At 38.3% G+C, this 15602-nt stretch overlaps 1 protein-coding gene across 7 annotated transcripts in view; it reads left to right on the top strand.

Annotated features, from left to right (window-relative positions):
- Positions 1-15602, top strand: part of AFF1 (AF4/FMR2 family member 1) — a 265568-nt gene that overhangs the window by 20933 nt on the left and 229033 nt on the right. For 6 of the 7 annotated variants that reach the window (XM_045056119.1, XM_045056118.1, XM_023252950.2 and 3 more), the window contains 2 exons: positions 595-782; positions 8291-8716. The gene's annotated coding sequence lies outside the window, so the exon portion shown is untranslated. The remainder of the gene's footprint in view (positions 1-594; positions 783-8290; positions 8717-15602) is intronic. The other variant, XM_045056117.1, reaches the window with a different exon arrangement.

The raw sequence follows: 15602 nt of genomic DNA, 5'->3' as shown, positions 1-15602 counted from the left end.
CCAATGAAACATGAGGTAAAATCAACTGGGTGTTTCTGAGAAAGGTTTCTTTATTCCTAGAAAAGATATCAATGAAGAGATTATCTTTTCCTCCTTTATACTTTCATGCATCTGGATATTGGATACAACCTGGAATTGCTCTCGCCATCTTAGGACCATAAGGAGAACTAACCTAAGGGAAAAAAGAGAAGGGAAAAGTCTGGGGTCAATGGTAACATAATTTATCAATGAATTAACTCTCCTTGGAGCCATTCTGCATTTGGACTTCTTGCATGAGATAAATTTTATTTTTTAAGCCACTTCAAGTTGATTTTCAACTGCAGCTGAAGGCAGCCCAACCAAAACAGAGGATATGGTGGGAATTAAGGTGAAAAAGACAAGCAGATAAGATCCCACATACAGAAACAGGAGTCAGAATGAAGTCAGACTTCTCAGCAACAACCATGAAAGCTAGATGATGAAATTTGAAGGAAAAGATTTTCCAATATAGAATTTTCAGACCAGCCAAATTATCATTTAAGTATGAAAGTAGAATAGGAATATTTTAATACACAAAAGGTCTCAAAAATTATACCTGCACTGAATTCTTTATAGGAAACCAGAAAGAATGTGCTTCTCCAAAATGAGGGAGTAAACCAAAAAAGAGAAAGACATGGAATCCAGTACACAAGAACCTCCCTTAGGAGAGGAAGACATGAAGTACAGTAGACAAGACATCCTTCAAAAAAGGAAGACATGGAATCCAGTAGACAAGACCAGACCTCTATCACGAGGGAAGACAGGTATAGTAAATAAGACCTTCATCATGGGAAGTGAAGAAGGAAGATAATCATGGGCAAACTTTGAGGGCACTTCTCTAAGGGGCAAAGCACCTTTGGCATCTGGCACAATGTGTGGACAGGAAAGATGTAAATGTGGGTGTGTGTACTAAAAGAGTGAAATTTTCAGTAGGAGAAAGTCCATAGATACCTAAATTTTTTATTGTTTTTTTTATTTTAATTCCAGCATACTTAGCATACAATGTTTTGTTAGTTCCAGGTGTCTAAGATAGTGTGATTCAACAATTCTATACATTACGCAGTGCTCATCATGATAAGTATATTCTTAATCTCCTTTACCAGTCACCCATCTCCCCACCCACCTCTCCTCTGGAAACCATCAGTTTGTTCTCTATACTTAAGATTCTGTTTCTTGGTTTGTCTCTCTCTCTCTCACTCTCTCTTTTTTCCTTTTGCTCGTTTTGTTTCCTAAATTCCACATATGAGTGCAACCATGGTATGTATCTTTCTCTAACTGACTTATTTCTTTTAGCATAATACTCTGTAGCTCCAACCATGTTGTTGTAAATGGCAAGATTTCATTATTTTTTATGGCTCAATAATATTCCATTATAGCAGGTGTCCCTTTGAATTAGTGTTTTCATATTTTGGGGGTAAATATCCAGTAGTGCAATTACTAGATAGCAGGTAGTTCTATTTTTAATTTTTTGAGGAACTTCCATACTGTTTTCCACAGTGGCTGCACCAGTTTACATTCCCACCAACAATGCCTGAGGGTTCATTTTTTCCCACGTCCTCACCAACGTTGTTTTGTTTTGTTTTGTTTTGTTTTGTTTTGTTTTGTTTTGTTTCATTCTTGAGAGAGAGGGAAAGTGCACAAATAGGGGTGAGACAGAGAGAGGGAGAGAGAATCTTAAGCAGGCTTCATGCCTGGCACAGAGCCCAACACAGGGCTCGATCTCATGACCATGAGATCATGACCTAACCCAAAATTAAGAGCTGGATGCTTAACCGACTAAGCCACCAGGTGCCTGTCTTGTGTTTTTTTATTTTAGCCATTCTGACAGGTGTGAGGTGGTATCTCATTGTGGTTTTGTTTCGTATTTCCCTGATGACAAGTGATGATGAGCGTCTTTTCATGTGTCTGTTGGCCATCTGGATGTCTTCTTTGGAAAAATGTCTGTTCATGTCTTCTGCCCATTTTTTAATTGGATTATTTGTTTTGGGAGTGTTGAGTTGTGTAAATTATTTAGATATTTTGGATACTAACCCTTTATTGGATATGTCATTTGCAAATATCTTCTCCCATTCAGCAGGTTGTCTTTAATTTTGTTATTTCTTTGGCTGTACAGAAATTTTTTATGTTGAAAAAGTCCCAGTAGTTTAGTTTTTCTTTTATTTCTCTTGCCTCAGAAGACATATCTAGAAAAATGATGCTATGGCTAGTGTCAGAGACATTACTGCCTATGCTGTCTTCTAGGATTTTTATGGTTTCAAGTCTCACATTTAGGTCTTTTTTTTTTTTTAACTTATTATTTATTTATTTATTTATTTATTTATTTATTTATTTATTTATTTATTTATTTTGAGAGAGAAACAGATCGAGCAGTGGAGGGTTAGAAAGAGAGGGAGAGAGAGAATCCCAAGCAGGCTCCACACAGTCAGCCCAGAGCCTGATTTGGGGCTCGAACTCATGAACCACAAGATCATGACCTGAGTTGAAACCAAGAGTCGGACACTCAATCAGCTGAGCCACCCAGATGCCCCCACATTTAAGTCATTAATCAATTTTGAGTCTATTTTTGTGTATGGTATAAGAAAGTTGTCCAGTTTCATTCTTTTGCATGTAACTGACCAGTTTTCCCAACACCATTTGAAGAGACGTCTTTTTCCCTTTGGACATTCTTTCTACTTTGTCTAAGACTAATTGACCATATAATTGTGAGTTTATTTCTGGGTTTTCTATTTTGTTCTATTGATCTATGTGTCTGTTTTGGTGCCAGTACTGTGTAATGTTTTGATTACTACAGCTTTGTAATATAGCTTGTAGTCCGGAACTGTGATACCTCCAGTTTTGTTTTTCTTTTTCAAGATTGCTTTGGCTATTCAGGGTCTTTTTGTGGTTCCATACAGATTTTAGACTGTTTCTTCAAGTTCTGTGAAACTGCTATTGGTACTTTGATGAGGATTACATTAAATCTGTAGATTGCTTTGGAGAGTATAGACAGTTTAACAATATTTGTTCTTCCAATCCATGAGCATGAAATGTCTTTCATTTCTTTGTGTTGTCTTCAATTTCTGTCATCAATGTTTTATAGTTTTCAGAGTACAGGTCTTTCACCTCTTTGGTTATGTTTGTTCCTAGGTACTTTTTTATTTTTGGTGCAGTTGTAAATGGAATTATTTTCTTTACTTCTCTTTCTGCTGTTTCATTATTAGTGTGTAGAAATGCAACAGATTTCTGTACATTGATTTGTATCCTGTGACTTTACTAAATTCATGTATCAGTTCTAGCAGTTTTTTGGTTTTCTATATATAGTATCACGTCATCTGCAAATAGTAAAAGTTTTACTTCTTCCTTACCGATTTGGATGCCTTTTATTTCTTTTTATTGTCTGAATGCTGTGGCTAGGACTTCCAGTACTGTGTTGAATAAAAGTGGTGAGAGTAGACATCATTGTCTTGTTCCTGATTTTAGGGGGAAAGCTCTCAGTTTTTCCCCATTGAGTATGATGTCAGTTGTGGGTTCTTCATACAAGGCCTTTATTATGTTGAGATATGCTCCCTCTAAACCTCCTTCATTTAGGATTTTTATCATGAATGCATGTTGTACTTTGTCAAATACTTTTTCTGTATCTATTGAAATGATCATATGGTTTTCATCCTTTCTTTTATTGATGTGATATATCATGTTGATTTGTGAATATTGAACCACCTTTGCATCCTGGAAATAAATCCCATTTGATAATGGTGAGTGATTTTTTTAATGTATTATTGTATTCCGTGTACTAGTATTTTGTTGAGGATTTTTGCATCTATGTTCATCAGAGATACTGGCCTTTTTTGTGGTATCTTCATCTGTTTTTGCTCTAAGGGAATGCTGGCTTTGTAGAATGAATTTGGAAGTTTTCCTTCCTTCCTTTCTATTTTTTAGAATAGTTTGAGAAGAATAGCTATTAACTGTTCTTTATTTTTTTTATTTAAAAAAAATTTTTAATGTTTATTTATTTTTGAGAGAGAGACAGAGCATGAGTGGGGGAGGGGAAGAGGGCGAGGGGACATAGAATCCGAAGCAGGCTCCAGGCTCTGAGCTGTCAGCACAGAGCCTGACACAGGGCTTAAACCCATGAGATGTGAGATCGTGACCTGAACTGAAGTCAGACGCCCAACCAACTGAGCCACCCAGGTGCCCCAGCTGTTCTTTAAATGTTTGGTAGAATTGGCCTGTGAAGCTGTCTGGTCCTAGACTTTTGTTTGTTGGGAAAATTTTTAACTGAGTAGCAACTTAAGCATTTTATTTAGAAATGAGGAGGAAGATATGAAAATAATCAACAAGAGTGAAAGTCGTAGCCTGCAAGGAGAAGGAAATTGTGATGGACAGGAGACTGATCCACACTCTTTGTTTTGCTATGGGCATTTTAAACTATGACTTAAAACATTTTAATGACAGGATATAAAAAGAAACAATCATTGCAAAAGGAAAAGGAAGGAAGGCTTAGGTGAAAAGTGTAGATAGAAATGTGAAATATGAAAAATAAAAAAAAATAATAAAAAAAAAAAGAAATGTGAAATATGGTCCCAAGGAATAAGGAGTGAATGGCCTCTGTTGGTTGTAGCTGGTTGCATAGCAGGAGGTCCTTGAATGCCATCTAAGGAAGGCAAATTTTATCATGGAAGAAATAGGATTTAAGGAGTTTCAGTGTGGGCAGATTAATCCTTGGAAAAATGGAACTTCCTATGTGGCAGGATAGGGGTGGTTTGGAGATGTAATAACTAGGGACAAGAAGACCAGTTACAAAGTTTTTCACAAAGTAACCAAGTCAGAATGGAAGGCTGGAACCAGAGTGGTGGTGAAGAGGAGCAGAACAACTATGGGGAAACTGAGAAGAAAAGGCGTGATGACTTATTAGATGTAAGCACTATTGAGGGAGGAAGGAAACAGAAGACTCTGGTTTGAGCAGTAGGGAGATCCCAGTGGCAGCCCACTTCCATAGGAATTTCCCCAGCTAGTTAGTTCTGTGAAATGAAATCAAATTGGCATAATTCCTATCATCCCACCCCATGTGGCACCCTACTCTTCGGACTATCCAACACATGGGTCAGATCTCGTATCACAAATTTTATTAATAGGCAGAATTAACACAAAAGCATTACACATTAATTTCATAGCTGGTATACGGGACTGAAAAGCCCCTGGAACTCCACCAAATTCCTGGCCTTCTGAGCTTAGATGAAGATTTTGGAAAGTTTTCAGAGTCTTTTTGTTTTTGTTGATTTCTGTGATTTATTTTCACTACTACAATATGCCTTCCTGGTGTTCCCAGTAAGAATACTAAGTGCTCACAATGTGCCAGGCATTTGACTTACTTTTTCCCTTTCTATTTTCTATTGTCCTATTTACAAATGAGGAGCTGAGGCTGAGAAATGTTAAGGAACCTGTTGTCAATACATCACTTAGCTGTTCAATCCAGAACTGAGATCCAACTCAATCTTGGTGTGGATCCAAAGCTTGGTCTCCAAGCCACTATAGGCCCCTGTGCCCCCATTGTAAACGGCCCCACTCTGCCTTCCTGAAATGAACAGTCTCCCAATAGTCAATGCCCACCTTTATCCTTATGTAAGCTGCTTCATCAGCTCTCAGAATGATATTTAGAAACCAAGATCTGGGGACTGTTTTTGCTCATTACTATTGAGATGTCACTGCTTCCAAGTTCCTTCAGGAGGTATTTCTAATCAATACATGTGTGTACATATGTATTTATGCATGAATGGACATGTGTATGTGAATACATATATGTAAATGCATGTACATTTCTATATTTATCTTTTTATATTAAAAACTATGAGTTTACACCAATACTTCCAATTCTAATCCACCACAAATTTCATTCTAGTTTTCTTCCTTTCTATACTTTTTTTTTTTTTTTTTTTTTTTTTTTTTTTTTTTTTTTTTTTTTTAGAGAGAGCACACACATGAGCAGAGAAGGGGGCAGAGGGAGAGAGGGGATTTTAAGCAGGCCCCACACTCAACACAGAGCCCAACATGGGCTTGATCCCACGACCCTGGGGTCATGACCTAAGTCAAAATCAAGAGTCAGATGCTCAATGAACTGAGCCACCCAGGCGCCTCTCTTCATTTCTATACTTTTAATCCATTCTCCAATTCTGGGAACCTGGCCCTTGTTATCCTTAACATTTTGTCAATATTCCTGAATATAATCAATCTCCCATACCTCCACTGTCCTCCCCCCCACCCCCACCCCATGCAGATACCCTTCTCATCTCACTTCTGTACAAATACTCTATTCCAGGCTACTGTACTGTCAGTATCAAAGCCCTCTCATGCCATTTGGGCTCTCAAGTGCACTGAGCCGCTCCGGCATGAATGCCCTTTATTGTCTATTCAGGTTCTGACTTTCCACACCAGGATGCTCCCATGTGTGGTTACCTTCCTTCCTTTTTTGGGCTCCAGCACCCAATTCTGAATCATCCCCAAGCATGGATATTCCCCTAGTTTCTCTGGGTTCTAACCTTTCACATTTGGCCACCCCTGAGTAGAGGTCCTTCTCATCTTATTCAGGCTCTGATGTCCCATGCTTGTGAGTCATTTTTTTTTTTTAACATTCTTATGACTCACCTGAAGTACTTGTGAGATCTTATGTATAAAAGAAACAGAGGTAAGCTTGAGATAAGCTTTTGTACCAAGTACCAGGTTTAAAAGCAACAAGTGTAGCAAATAAACAAAAAATTAAAAATAAGTTGTACACCTGAAGTCAACTATACTCAAAAAAAATAATTACAAAAAAAAAAAGCAACAAGGGTAGCATGTTAAAAATCAAGTGACCAACGGAAAAAATGAATAAATTGGACTTCAAAAATTTTAAATTTGTGCTTCAAAGGACACTATCAAGAAAGTGAAAAGACAATTGCTTATATATAATATATAAGCTTTATATATATATATGTGTGTGTATATATATATTTAACAGACCTTCTTCCAGTGAAGATGTACAAATGGCCAACAAGCATATGAAAAGATGCCCAACATCATTAGCCATTAGGGAAATACAAATCAAAACCATGAGATACCACGTAACACCTACTAGTAAGGCTGTAATATTTTAAAAGACAGATAATAAAAAGATCACGCTAAGGTGTGGAGATATTGGAACTTCGGTGAAAGTGATACAGCTACTTAGCAAAATAGTCTGGCTGTTCCTCAAAAAGTTACACAGTGTTACTATTTGACCCAGCAATTCCACCCTTGAATATATACCCAAGAGAAATGAAAATATATTTCCACCTAAAAACAGTCCCCAAAGCTAGAAACAATCCAAAAATCCATCAATGAGTGAGTGGGTGATATATCTATATCTGAAATATGATATATCTATACAATGGAATAGTATTCCATCATATACTATTGAATGCTATTCAACCATAAAAAAGAAGTACAAATACATGTAACAACATGGATGTACCTTAAAACATTATGCTAAATGAAAGATGCCAGTCACAAAAGATCACATATTATATTATTTTATTTATATTAAATGTCCAGAATACAAAAATCTATAGAGACAAAAAATAGTTAGTGGTTGCCTAAGGCTGGTGGGGATGGGGGAATTGAGGGGAGAGGGAATGATAGCTAAAGGATGTAGAGTTTCTACATGTATGTAGGGCACTTGGGTAGCTCAGTTGTTTAAGCGTGGACTCTGGATTTTGGCTCATGTTATGATATCACGGTTTGTGAGATCGAGCCCCACGTCAGGCTCTGCACTGACAGCACAGAGCCTGCTTGGGATTCTCTCTACCCCTCTCCCTCTGTCCCTACCCCACTCACACTCTCTCAAAAATAAATAAATAAACTTAAAAAAATAATAAAATAAAATTGATGGTGATAATGGTCGCACAACTCTGTAAATTACAAAAACTATTGAATTGTGCATTGTAAATGAGTGAATTGTATGGTATGAACTATATCTGAATAAAGTCATTAAAAAAAAAGTTCTCTGTCTGATCAGGAGGTGAGGAAGAGGCTTTACCAACTTGCAAGTTACTCTTCTTACACAACCCTATCTCTCATATACCCAGCCATCCTTGAATTAAAGTCAGGGCCCTCCCCAGGGGCTAATCACCAGGTCTCTGCAATGGTCTCTGGTTCCTGCAATGTTTTTGTATATATTTTCTTGTCAAAATGAACAATAAAGACAAAAGAAAAGGAAAAGATATAATAAATATCTATTCTTTTTCTCTACCACAAACTTCTTCTTCTCCTTTTTTTATTTCAGAGCCCTGTATTTCCTTGGGAAACTACCCCACCCCACTTTTAGTACTCATTGTTTGGGTGCACCTGACCATGCCCCAAGTTCAAGAAATGATCACATGCTATTGGCTTACACTGATCAACATAAGTACCACCATAAGTAGCAATAATTCTGGCTACGGTGATTGGCGCAAGGATGAAAGAAGGAATCAAGTTAACCCAAACAGCATATATCCCAGAACCTTTGGGAGAGTTTATAGCAAAAGAAGTGTTTTCCATCTTGGGACTGTGAAGACATAAGCCTGAAACTCCTGGGAACAGATGGGGCACAGCTGACCCAATGAACAGAACAAGGAGATGGAGCAAGACAGCTTCCTAAAACCTATTCCGAGCATCTGAATTCAGCCATGCTAGATGTTACATCTACTCATGGATTTTAAATCTACAAGAGGTAATAATTCCCCCTCCTCTCTTTGTTTTGCTGTTTTGTCTGATCCTGTTTGGATTCAGGTATCTATAATGTGTGAAAGAAAGAATACTCCCAGATACAGACATTTACCAAAGTCAACTATAATAGGAAGGAGGATGTCCAAGTGGAAGAAACTGAGTAATGGGAGGTTGAGCTCTATATTTATTTCATAACAGGTTTTATCTTTTTTTGACCATCCACTTTATGGAGCTGAGAATACTAAGGCTCATGGTCACACTTAGTTAATGAAAGAACTGACTTAAACTCAGGTCTTCTGACTACAAACTCAATTCCCTTTATAACACTCTGCCACAAAATTACTACACATAACTACATAATACAAAGCAATGTATATGTGTATACATTTATACCCACTTCGGCTATCTCCTCCAAACTCTGAGACAGCAGTATAAGGGAGAGTTGGATAGGAGTCTGTCAATGGTAACCTCCCAAATATCTTCTATGTGATTCTTCCATCCCCACTGTCACTGTCTGTGGTTAGCTCTCACCTCCCAAGTTCCTTGCTGAAAAAAATTGTACATTTTCTTCTATTAATACATATTTTCATCTTTCATATTTATGCTCTTAAATAATTTTTAGTTTACCTCTGTACATAATGTTAGGAAGATATCCAGTTTTATTGTTTCCATATGGCAACTTAGTTTCTTATCTATTTCTGTGTTAACAACATCCAGTATTTCTTATTGCATCTTTGTAATATGCCCTAATATCTGGTAAAGCAAGACCTACTTTTTATTCTACTTTTCTAAGGTTGACTTAGCTATTTATGGACTTTTACTCTTCTCTGTGAGTAAGTTAACAAATTCCTTAAAATTTTCGACTAAAATTTTGATGGAATCTACATTGAATTTATTGGTTAATTTGGGAAAGTTAGTATCTTTTTAATAAGTTATCCCAGGAGCGCCTGGGGTGGCTCAGTCAGTTAAGCGTCTGACTCTTGATTTTGGCTCAGGTCATGATCTCATGGTTTGTGAATTTGAGCCCCTCATCAGATTCGCTGCTGTCAGCTCAGAGCCCACTTTGAATCCTCTGTTCCCCTGTCTGTCTGCACCTCCACCCCCCCCCCCCCGCTCATGGTCTCTCAAAAAATTAAAATAATAATAATAATAATAATATTATTATTATTATTATTATCCCACCCAAATGCATGGAATATCTTCTCACTTGTTCAGATCATCCTCTGGTTCTAGGTCATTTATCACAGTTTGACATTTTTCTCCATAAGTATATTGCTGCTAAATTAAATGGTGTCTTTTCTTAAATCTTATCTTCTAGTTTACTGTTTTTGATGTAGAGAAATGAAACTAATTTGTGTATGCTGTGTTGGTATCAGAAACATTGTTCAACTCTATTATTCTAAGTTCATAATTTGATTCTGTTGGTTGTTCTCTATAGATGATTATATTATCTGGAAAAATATTACAGTTTTATCTCTTATATCCCATCAGCTTTTTCTTTCTTTCCTAATACCATTGATCAAGACAGTAATATCATCGGTAATATTGGACAGTGTTTTCTTTTTCCTGATCTCAAAGGAATATATTTTTTTTTAATTTTTTTTTTAAATTTTTTTTAACGTTTTTTTTTTTTTTTTTTTTATTTTTGAGACAGAGAGAGACAGAGCATGAACGGGGGAGGGGCAGAGAGAGAGGGAGACACAGAATTGGAAGCAGGCTCCAGGCTCTGAACCATCAGCCCAGAGCCCGACGCGGGGCTCGAACTCACGGACCGCAAGATCGTGACCTGAGCCGAAGTCGGCCGCCCAACCGACTGAGCCACCCAGGCGCCCCTCAAAGGAATATATTTAAGATTTCTCCATTTGTTTTCATGTTCACTGTTAAGTAATTATATACCACACATTAAATTAATTATACTTTAAAACTTGGGTAGAAATTGGAATGCCTGCCTGGCTCATTTGGGAGAGCATGTAACTCTTGATTTCAGGGTTATGAGTTCAAGCCCTATGTTGGTATAGAGATTACTTTAAAAAAAAAAAAAACAACTTTGGGTAGAAATTATCTGTATAACCATGTAGGCCTTGAGACTTTGCTATGTTTTGTTTAATCCTTATCGATCTTTTCCAGTTCCCACTTTCTTCTTGCATTATTTTTGCAGTTTTGTGTTTCTTGGGTTTTGTCCATTTCATTTAGTCTAAATTTATTTTATTTTAAGTTTATTTATTCATTTTGAGGAGGGGGTGAGAGAGAACCAGTGGGAGAGGTCAGAGAGAGGGAGACAGAGGATCTGGAGTGGGCTCTATGCTAACAGCAGAGAGCCTGAAGCAGGGCTGCAACTCATGAAACATGAGATCATGACCTGAGCCAAAGCTGGATGCTTAACTGACTAAGCCCTTCATTTAGGTTTTAAAATGTATTTACCTACAGGAGTGCTTGGGTGGCTCAGTTGGTTAAGCATCTGACTCTTGAATTTGGCTCAGGTCATCTCTTCCTCTTTCTCTGCCCCTCCCCCATTAACACTCTCTCTCTCAAAAATAAATAAATAAGAACTTAAAAAAAATGTATTTATATATACTTATTCATAATATTATTTTTATTAAGTTTTCATTTCTGTTGAGACTGTGGTTAGTTTCCCCCTTTTCATATTCTATTCTCTCTCTCTCTCTCTCTCTCTCTCAATCCTGCCAGGGATTTTCATCTCATCTAATATTTCATTAGTATTTTCTATCTTTTAAGAAATATTATCGGTTTTATTTATTTTCTTATTATTTGCTTCCTTCTTGTTTCTTAGATATTACTGTTTTTCACATACCATAATTACTTAGGTGCTTTGTTTTAAAACTATCTTGTTTCTTAATAAATATATGTAAATTATCATTTATTTCTCTAAGAACTGCCTTATCTGTGATCCAAAAGTGCTTACATGTAGTATTTTCATTATCATTTTTTTTTTAATTTTTTAATGTTTGTTTATTTTTGAGAGACAGACAGACAGACAGACAGAGCACAAACATGGGAGGGGAAGAGAGAGAGACACACACACAGAATCTGAAGCAGGCTCCAGGCTCTGAGCTTCAGCGCAGAACCCAACATGGGGCTCGAGCTCAAGGACCATGAGATCATGACCTGAGCCACAGTCAGACGCTCAACCGACTGAGTCACCCAGGTGCCCCTCATTATCATTTATTTCTAAGTACTAATTTACTCTGCACTTCCCTTTTTAACATAAAGATTATTTAGAAATATGTAACTTAATTTTTAAATATGTGAAATTATATCCTTTTGTAATTAAATTTTAACTTTGTTGCAATATGCTTAGGCAAAACTCCACTCAGAAATCACCCTAATGGGCAATGGGGAAAGGAAATGCTCACAATAGGATTGTCTACTGTACTGAACTGAATAGTGTCCTATCCCTAAATACATGTCCACCCAGAACCTATGAATGTGACCTTATTTGGAAATAGCATCATTGCAAATGTAATGAAGATAAGATGAGGTCATACTGGACTAAGGTAGACCCTAACCCAGTAACTGGTGTCCTTATAAGAAGAGGGAAATTTGGACACGAATACACAGGGAAAATGCCATGTGACTGCAGAGGCAAAGATTGGGGTGATACATTTGTAAGTCAAGGAACACCAAGGAGTCCCAGCAGCCATCAGAAGCTAGGAAGAGGAGAGAAATAATCAGTCCCTAGAGCCTTCAGAGAGAGCATGGCCCTATTAATGCTTAGATTTCAGACTTTTAGCCTCCAGAACTATGAGACAATAAACTTTTGTTGTTCTAAGCCACCTCATTTGTCACTTAGAAATGAGGAAACTAATATATATGCCTTGTCTGATGTGAGAAGACAGATTATCTACCTACCCTTATTCATGTGTGGTTGCTAACAATTTGATTGGATGGTTAGGGCTAAGTACACAGATTGAAAAAAAGTATGGAGAAGAATGTTGGTGGTCTTCCTGGAAAGGACACAGACTGCGAATATATTTTTGTCTGTGTGAATGATCACCAAAAGAGATTCACTACAGAGGAGGCTCTTAATAATCAACTGGACAGGGGCGCCTGGGTGGCGCAGTCGGTTAAGCGTCCGACTTCAGCCAGGTCATGATCTCGCGGTCTGTGAGTTCAAGCCCCGCGTCAGGCTCTGGGCTGATGGCTCAGAGCCTGGAGCCTGTTTCCGATTCTGTGTCTCCCTCTCTCTCTGCCCCTCCCCCGTTCATGCTCTCTCTCTCTCTGTCCCAAAAATAAATAAACGTTGAAAAAAAAATTAAAAAAAAATAATCAACTGGACAAAATGGCATGTTCTGTGGATGTCAGACAACCTCTTTCCCCAGACACCCGGTCTTTTTCAATGGGCCCATGAATAAAGACTATGGCAGGGATGGAAGCTAGCCATAGACTCTGCTACATGGACTTCTCATTACCAAGGCTGACCTGGCTAATGCTATTGCTGAGTGCCTTATCTGCCAACAGCAGAGACCAGCGCTGGCCCCCTGATAAGGCACCATTGCCCAGCCACCTGGTACTCGGTTGATTACATTGGAATCCTTCCATTGTTGAGAGGGCAGAAAATCTTCCTCACTATAATAGACACTATTCCGGGTATAGATGTCTTCTCTATCCATAATTCTGTCAGGACCTCCATCAATAGACTCATAGAATATCTTATTCACCATTATGGTATTCTGCACAGCACTGCATCTGATCAAGAAACTCATTTCATACCAATAGGAATACAGCAGTGAACTTAAGCCTATAGAACTAAGTGGTCCTACCACATACTGCATTGTCCATAAGTGGCTACTTTAACTTAACAGTGGAATTGCTTACTGAAGACTCAGTTATAGTACCAGATGTGAGACAACGTCTTCAGAGACAGGATTCTGTCTTGAAAAATGCAGTGCATACTTTGAATCAGAGGTCATTACATAGTGCTGTCTCCTCCACAGCCAGAATACGTGGATTTGGGAATCAAGGGATGTAGGTGGGAGTGGCGCCTCTCACTATTATATCACCTAATCTACTCACAAAATTTTTGCTTCCCATCCATGCAGCTCTGAGATTTGCTGTTTTTAAAGGTCTTCATTCCAGGGGCATGTGGTGGCTCAATCAGTTAAGCAGTAGGTTTCAGGTCATGATCTCACAGTTCGTGGGTTCGAGCCCTGCATCAGGCTCTGTGCTGACAGCTCAGAGCCTGGAGCCTACTTCAGAGTCTGTGTCTCCCTCTCTCTCTCTCTGCCCCTCCCCTGCTCACAGTCTCTCTTTGTCTCTCGTCTCTCAAAAAATGAATAAAAATGCTAAAAAAAAAAAAAAAAAGGTCTTTGTTCCAAAGGGAGGAATGCTTCCATCAGGGGACACAACAATGCATGCTCTAGATTGGAAGGTAAGGCTGCCAGCTGGCTCTCTTGGGCTTCTTATGTCACAAAACCAAAAGGCAGTAAAAGGAATCTCTCTACTGCTGGACTGATCCCAGTTACCAAGAGGGAATTTAGGTTGCTGCTAACCCATGAGTACAAGTAGGACTATATCCAGAACCCAGTGCATTTCCTGGGGCATCTCTTAGTACTTCCATGCCCAATAGTAAGTGTTAATAAAAAACCATATTCAGGGGTGCCTGGGTGGCGCAGTCGGTTAAGCGTCCGACTTCAGCCAGGTCACGATCTCGCGGTCCGTGAGTTCGAGCCCCGCGTCAGGCTCTGGGCTGATGGCTCGGAGCCTGGAGCCTGCTTCCGATCCTGTGTTTCCCTCTCTCTCTGCCCCTCCCCCGTTCATGCTCTCTCTCTCTCTCTCTGTCCCAAAAATAAAATAAAAGTTGAAAAAAAAAATTAAAAAAAAAAAAAAAAACCATATTCAAAAAGGGAAGCAGCAGGAATATTGAGGACTGAGATGCTTTAAGGAAGGTAGGTTTAGGTCACTCCACTAGGAAATTGACCAGCTGAGCTTCTGGCTGAGAGCAAAGGAAATACAGAATAAATAGTGAAAGAAGGGGATCGTAAATATCAACTATGGCCTTGTGACCAGTTACAAAAACAAGGACTGTAGCAGTTTTGCATATTTCCTCATTTGTTGTGTACATGCGTTCATTTGTAAATATCAACCATTTTCTTTCTTCCATTATTTTTTTTAAAGTTCAAAGAACTTTACAACAAACATCCATATATCCACACTTTGATACTTTAACATTCTACTAAACCTTTTATTTATTTATTTATTTATTTATTTATTTATTTATTTATATTTTGAGAGACAGAGAGGAGCAGGGGAGGAGGGGCAGAGAGAGAGGGAGATGGAATCCCAAGCAAGCTCAAACTCACAGATCATGACTGAGCCAAAGTCAAGAGTCAGATGCTTAACCAACTGAGCCACCCAGGTGCCCCTCTTCTTCCATTATTATTTCATATATAAATTTTTGGAGGTTAACTTTGCAAGTTACTCTTTAGTCTTTAGGTAATAGAATAGTAAAATTGTGACTGAACTTGAAAAGCAATTAACATACTGTTAAAGTATAATTTTTTTTATTTTTTTTTTATTAAAAAAATTTTTTTTTCAATGTTTATTTATTTTTGGGACAGAGAGAGACAGAGCATGAACGGGGGAGGGGCAGAGAGACAGGGAGACACAGAATCAGAAACAGGCTCCAGGCTCGAGCCATCAGCCCAGAGCCCGACGTGGGGCTCGAACTCACGGACCGCGAGATCGTGACCTGGCTGAAGTCGGACGCTTAACCGACTACGCCACCCAGGCGCCCCAAAAGTATAATTTTTTTTTAAGATTTTTTTATTTTTAAGTAATCTCTACATCCAACATGGGGCTTGAACTCACCACTGCAAAATCAAGAGTTTCATGCTCCACCAACTAAGCTAGGCAGGGCCCCTAAAGTATAA

Source organism: Felis catus, chromosome B1, assembly GCF_018350175.1.
Source record: "Felis catus isolate Fca126 chromosome B1, F.catus_Fca126_mat1.0, whole genome shotgun sequence".
Taxonomy (NCBI): domain Eukaryota; kingdom Metazoa; phylum Chordata; class Mammalia; order Carnivora; family Felidae; genus Felis; species Felis catus.
The sequence above is the reverse complement of the archived record's forward strand: the minus strand, read 5'-3'. Positions and strand labels throughout refer to the sequence as shown.